Here is a 7,087-nt window from a genome sequence, read left to right as displayed (position 1 = left end):
GGTCTCATCAGAAGCTAAAGAAACAGTCCAGTCATTTGCAGGTTGCAGCGGACTATGAAATAAAGTCAAAGGATGCAATAGACTGGAAGTCAAAAAAAAAAAAAAAAAAAAAAAAAATGTTTGGGGGAACTGACCGATTTATTTTTTTTATTACACGTGTGGACTATGTCACGGACACTTAACTTTGCAAATAAGCATTTTTGTCAATATTACAATGTTATATTGGTTCTCTGTGTTGAAAATGTAGCTAAACTACAAATTAATATACAGGGTTGATGGCCCTTAAGATTACAAGGCTGTAGTATAAGAAAAAAAAAAAAAATATTGGTTGCTTACAATATGGAAAAAAAAAAAATAAAAAAAAAATGCCCTTTTCGGTTGGTAAATTTATAATGAGGTTCATATTCTAGAGTAGAAAAACCCAGGGAGGTAATAGAAATTGTCTGGTTTTGTGAATATATTTAGCAGATCCTGGGTTGCAAGAATGTGTGCTAGACATTTATTTTTCAAAATAGTTCCCTAATAGAGAGCAACAAAAAAATATGTTTGCCAAGTATAGTCTCTTATGACGAAACCTATTGTCCATAATTGCCGTGGAAAAAGTTCATATTCGTGTCATGTGAATACTTAATGTTGTACTGAGGAGTTAGCTCAAGTATTTCAGGTAGGACGCTCACCCCAGTGAGGTCCATGGCCGCTCACCCCAGTAGGTGTGAGCTGGGGAGGGGGATATGTGACATAGTCCAAAGATGTTAGGCAACTTTCTGCCCCATTTTAGAGCAGAAAGTGCAGGAATAGTTACAAATGATCCGTTCCACAGCTTCCCATTAACTCAGGCAGCTGGATGGAAAATCCAGACCACAGATTACCATGGCTCTAGTTCTCCCTCACCTGCTCTTCTAATCACATGCACAGGTATTTAGAGCAGAGAGGTTTTGCATTTCTCTCTCTCTCTCCTTGGAGCCTGGAGGCTGGGGGTATCGCTGCTCCCCTGCATCCAGTATCGGGGTTGACGGCCCCTCCACGTATCACAGTACCAGAGGATTTGCCTGGACACGGGACCGAGTTCCCACCACGAACAGATAAGACCAAACAAATGTTTACTGCTGTTGCTAAAAGACTGTGCTGTATCTAAGTGACCCTAAATGAGAGAGCATTGTTTTAAGCTGGGGAACCAGGTTAGTTGGCCAGCAGCTGTTAGAGAGACTGATTCTATGTGTAGTTAGATCCCTGAAAGGGATAGGATTTTGTTTATATAATTTGGTTTCTTTTTACTTGAAATAACAGTGTGGGAAATACTGTAACAATGAAATGAGTGAACTGCTGAATGAAAGTATCTGAGTACCTCTAACCTACACATGTTAAAGCTGCAGTACCTTACTTGGATGAAAATAAAGCAGGCAGAAGCCTGAGTTAAGCAGCTTAATACTTTGCATGATCCTGTTTTTGTATTAAATAACCCTAGAAGACTGTGTCGGGAAGAACCCAGACAGACGTCAGCACTACAAAAGAGGGGCGTTTGTCACAATATATATATATATATATATATATACTAGCAAGAATGTAAATAAATATATTATTAATACAATGCTGCATGGAATTGGATCTAATAAGTACTGGAAACAAAAAATGATATGTTGCACACTAACTACCCATACCTCCTGTCATTCACCCCCACTCATTCCTCTCACCCCCCTCCTGCCTCCTCTACTCGCTACTCTCAAGACCTTTGCTCCATTGACCTCTCTGCGTTGGCATCTACCCTAAACGCTAACCTCTCTTCTCTCTCGCCTTCCTCTGAACCTGACAATCTTGTCAACTCTTATAACTCTATCCTCTCCTCCTCGCTTGATATATATGCCCATTCTCAGCTTTGGCACACCGTCCTATTGACCCATGGGCTTGGCTAAATTCACAAACTGTAACGACCTGGGAGTCACGCCGCCCTCGGCGTGCTCCCCACTTACCCGCGGTTCCACCGGGCTCTCCCGCGCCTCGCAGCGATCCTTCCTCCAGGATGCCGATCGCCATCTTGCCTCGACGCGCGCGCACGCCAGCGATCTAGTGTCGGGCCTGGGCGTGTGCCCGGTCACGCGCCCGCAAGTACGGCCACACGGGGGCGCGCCCACATGGAGGAGCGCCAGCCTCTTAAAGGCATATCTCCCCTTTATAATGCTTCAATCAAATGTACCCGTTCGTCTAGTCCCTCCTCCAGGAGTTCCCCTGGACCTATCCCTGCCTCAGTCTGGCCCATTCACCCCCCCCCCCACCTTGCTACTCGGCCATTGGACCCTCTTGCCTATATATACCCTGCAGCTTCATTGACTCGTCGGCTGAGCATGGAACCAGTTGTTCTCATCACTCTCTGCCTCCCTAGTCCTGTCTTGTCCTGTCTTGTTTTGCAGTCTTCCTCGTGTACCGAACCAGCTTCCTCTACGACGACCCGCACCTCTGGCATCCCGAACTTGGCATACGGCAATACGACTCTCCGCACCTCTGGCACCCCGAACTCGGCAAACGGTAAACGATTACGTTCCTCTCTCTAACCCCGGACTTGGCAAACAGTATCCTCGACCATCCGAACCTCTCCTGCCCCGACTCGGACTCCCAGACCACTCTACACAAGACGCGCCCTCGTGGCTGTGGGTGGCGTTTTATCCTATCCCACCTCAGCACCGCGGTCCCGCCTCGTTTGTGGTGAGCTCGTCCTGACATTATGCTTAGCCCTACAAACATGGACCCCGCTGAGGTGGAGCGTACTTTAAATACCCACACGAATCTCTTCACCAGGCTAGAGACTTATCTGGAACAAAATGATAGGCGGATGGAGATGTTTCAGCAGAGCCTTCATTCCCTTACCATCCAAGCCCGAGCTTCCAGTCGGGTACCTTCACCCACGGCTTCCACAGCCTCCGCAACAGCCTTTCCAGCACCTCCGTTTGCTTTGGAACCCCGTATTCCTGCTCCCAAACACTATGGTGGGGATCCCCAAGGATGTAGGGGTTTCCTTAATCAATGCCTCATCCAATTCCGACTCTCGCCCTCTCGTTTGTCTCTTCCGTCTCTAGGGTCGGCTATATCGTGGCTCTTCTCACCGACGAGGCGCTGGCATGGGCTTCTCCCATCTGGGAACAACAAGGACCCATCACACAGGACATCGACCTCTTCGTCCATGAGTTCCGAAGAGTCTTCGACACCCCTGCACGGCAATTAACGGCAGCATCCTCTCTTCATCACATAACCCAGGCAGATCATTCCATCGCCCGGTACGCTGTGGAGTTCCGCACACTTGCTGCTGAGACAGGATGGAACAATGAAGCACTATCTTCAGCGTTTTGGCAAGGCCTGTCCGAATCCCTAAAGGATGAGCTCGCGGCGCGGGAACATCCCACTGACCTAGAGGATTTGAACGATCTGTGCGTTCGGGTGGATCAGCGTCTGCAGGAGCAGAGGACTGAACGTTCTCGTTACCGTCAACGGGTTTCAAGGCCTCTTGCTCCATCGTTCGTGTTTCCAACACCCCCATCCGGGGACGCCCCGGAACCAATGCAGTTGGGAGGTAACAAGCTGTCTTCTGCCGAGAAACAACGTCGGTGCAATGCCGGTCTCTGCATGTATTGTGGCAATTCCGGTCACGTAGTACTCCAGTGTCCCCACAAGCCGGGAAACGCCAAACCCCAATGAGATCCCGGAGAGTCTCGTTGGGAATACTGACCCTTTCTCCCATCATCAAAGACGTCCTTCCCACCCGGATACTGTTGCCAGTAACACTGTCTGGAGAGGGGTTTCAGACTCAAGCACGGGCGTTCATAGACTCCGGTTCCGCAGGCAATTTCATCGATCAAAGCTTTGCTAAACGGAACAATATTCGACTTATCAGTAAAAGGACGCCAGTAGGTTTGGAGGCCATTGACGGTCGACCCCTACAGCCGGCATTCATCACGCTACAGACGGTGCCTCTCCTACTACAGGTCGTCGACGTTCATGCGGAGATCATTACCCTCGATGTTATCCACACTCCCTCTGTTGAGCTGATTTTGGGTCTTCCTTGGCTCCAAGTCCATAATCCTCGCATCGACTGGACGGATCGGGAACCCATCCAGTGGGGTGCTCCATGTGCCAAGACATGTACCAGGATTTTCCAGAAGATTGGTGGGTTGTCTACCCTGCCAGAGAAGGTTGACTCCCTACCTTCTGTGTATTTGGAATTCCGCGATGTGTTCGACAAAGCACATTCCGAGGTTCTACCTCCGCACCGTCCTTTCGACTGCCTGATTGACCTACTACCCGGGGCACCTCTTCCCAGAGGACGATCCTATCCTCTCTCTCTCCCAGAGACTGAAGCCATGAACACTTACATTGCAGAGAATTTAGAGAGGGGTTTCATCCGAAAGTCTTCCTCCCCAGTCGGAGCAGGCTTCTTTTTCGTAAAAAAGGACGGTTCTCTTCGTCCATGCATCGATTACCGGGGTTTGAATAACATCACGCGCAAGAACCGCTACCCGCTGCCCTTGATACCGGAACTCTTCGACCGTCTTCAGGGAGCTACTATCTTTTTTAAACTGGATTTAAGAGGTGCCTACAATTTAGTAAGGATACGTGAGGGGGACGAGTGGAAGACTGCTTTTAACACCCATGACGGCCACTATGAATACCTGGTCATGCCGTTCGGTCTGTGCAACGCACCCGCAGTCTTTCAGGATTTCGTCAATGAGATTTTTCGGGACATTCTTAACAAATTCCTTATCGTGTACCTAGATGACATCCTAATTTTTTCTAAATCCACTCAAGAACACATCAAACACATTCAACAGGTGCTGTTACGCCTCCAGGAGAACTATCTCTTTGCGAAATTGGAGAAATGCCAATTCCATCTCACGTCCGTGGCATTTCTGGGATACGTTATCTCTGACTCCGGCTTCAATATGGATCCAGAAAAACTTAAGGCTATTTTGGACTGGCCCCGTCCGACCACCCTCAAAGCCGTGCAACGCTTTCTAGGTTTTGCAAACTATTACCGGCGCTTTATTCGCAATTTTTCTTCTACGGTATCTCCTATAACTGCTCTCACCAAGAAGGGTGCAGATCCTTCATCATGGTCTGAAACCGCCATACGGGCATTCAATCTTCTAAAAAAGGCTTTTGTGTCTGCCCCTATCCTCACCCACCCAGATCCTAAACTTCCATTTACCCTGGAGGTAGATGCCTCTGACATCGGGGCTGGGGCTGTCCTGTCCCAAAGGACTTCTCCCTTAGCCAGACTACACCCATGTGCCTTCTTTTCAAAGAAATTCTCGTCCACAGAACGGAATTACGATGTCGGGAACCGGGAGCTTTTGGCTATCAAATTGGCATTAGAAGAGTGGAGACACTTCTTAGAAGGCACGGAGACACCCATAACCATACTCACAGACCATAAGAACCTTCTCTACTTAGAAGGGGCACATCGTTTGAGATCTTGACAAGCCCGCTGGGCACTATTCTTTTCACGGTTCAATTTCCTCATCTCCTTCATTCCTGGCTCCAAAAATCTGAAGGCGGACGCCCTGTCTCGACAGTTCCTTGCAGAGGACAAGTCTGAAGAGCAGCTAGAGACGATAATTCCCTCTAGATGTATTCTGTCCGCCAACTCATTTGATATCATGGACAAGATTCAATCCGAGCAATCACAGGCTCCGATGGGGTTCAAAGTTCCATAGGGAAGACTCTACACGGCACCCCAACACCGCAAGAGGGTTCTCGAGTGGTGCCATTCCTCTAAATCGGCAGGACATCCAGGGATACGGAAAACCAACGACCTTGTTCAACGTACCTTCTGGTGGCCAGAGAGGGCTAAGGATGTGGAGGAGTTTGTTAAATCGTGTGGCACATGCGCTCGCAACAAAGTACCCCGGGTCAGACCAGCAGGCCTTCTCCTTCCTTTACCCATTCCAGACCGGCCTTGGAACCATATTTCTATGGACTTCATCGTAGAGCTCCGAAACTCCAAAAGGATGAATACGATTCTTGTGGTAATTGATCGTTTTTCCAAACAGACGCACCTTGTTCCCTTGAGGGGTCTTCCGAATTCCTCCAGGCTTGCGGATGTTTTCATCCAGGAGATTTTTCGTCTTCACGGAGTGCCTTCAACCATCGTCTCTGATCGAGGGTCCCAATTTGTGTTAAGATTTTGGCGAGCTTTTTCCCGAAAATTGGGTATTTCACTACAATTCTCCTCGGGATACCACCCACAGACCAATGGGCAGACGGAGAGGGCCAGCCAAAACCTGGAACAATACCTTCGATGTTTTATAACCGATACACAGGATGACTGGGTGGATCTGCTTCCTTGGGCCGAGTTTGCTCTTAACTCCCTCCGCAATGACTCCACTCAAGAATCTCCCTTCTTCATAAATTGTGGCTTTCATCCTTCCCATTTACCCTTCTCCCCTCTATCCTCAGGAGTACCAGCGGTTGACAAGCGCATCTCCTGGCTGAAAGACTTATGGACGAGGATTCAGGAGAACTTAAAGGTGGCCACAGGGAGACAGAAACTCCAGGCAGATCGCCTTCGACGCCAGGTTCCGGAGTTCGCCCCAGGAGACAGGGTTTGGCTTTCTTCCAGGAATATCTGACTAAAGGTTCCTACCATGAAGCTAGCTCCCAAGTTCCTTGGTCCCTTTCCCGTGGTCAGGAGGATTAATCCTGTGGCTTATCGCCTGCGCCTTCCACCCTCGATGAAGATACCTTCAGTCTTCCATGTATCTTTGCTTAAACCAGCATTTCAGAGTCCTCGCTTTTCTAAGACTACTTCTCCTCCACTTCCTCTTCTGATCCAAGGTCAACAGGAGTACGAGGTGCAGTCTATCCTGGATTCTAGGATTTCCAGAGGAGGAGTACAATACCTGGTCCACTGGAGGGGGTTCGGACCAGAGGAACGTTCATGGATTCCCCACCGGGATCTCCACGCACCTCGACTCGTCCAGGCTTTCCATCGTAAGAATCCCTCCAAGCCATGTCATGGACGCCCGGAGGTCGCCCCTGAAGGGGGGGGTACTGTAACGACCTGGGAGTCACGCCGCCCTCGGCGTGCTCCCCACTTACCCGC

The sequence above is a fragment of the Ascaphus truei genome, chromosome 6, assembly GCF_040206685.1.
Source record: "Ascaphus truei isolate aAscTru1 chromosome 6, aAscTru1.hap1, whole genome shotgun sequence".
Classification (NCBI taxonomy): domain Eukaryota; kingdom Metazoa; phylum Chordata; class Amphibia; order Anura; family Ascaphidae; genus Ascaphus; species Ascaphus truei.
This window is presented reverse-complemented; position numbering follows the sequence as displayed.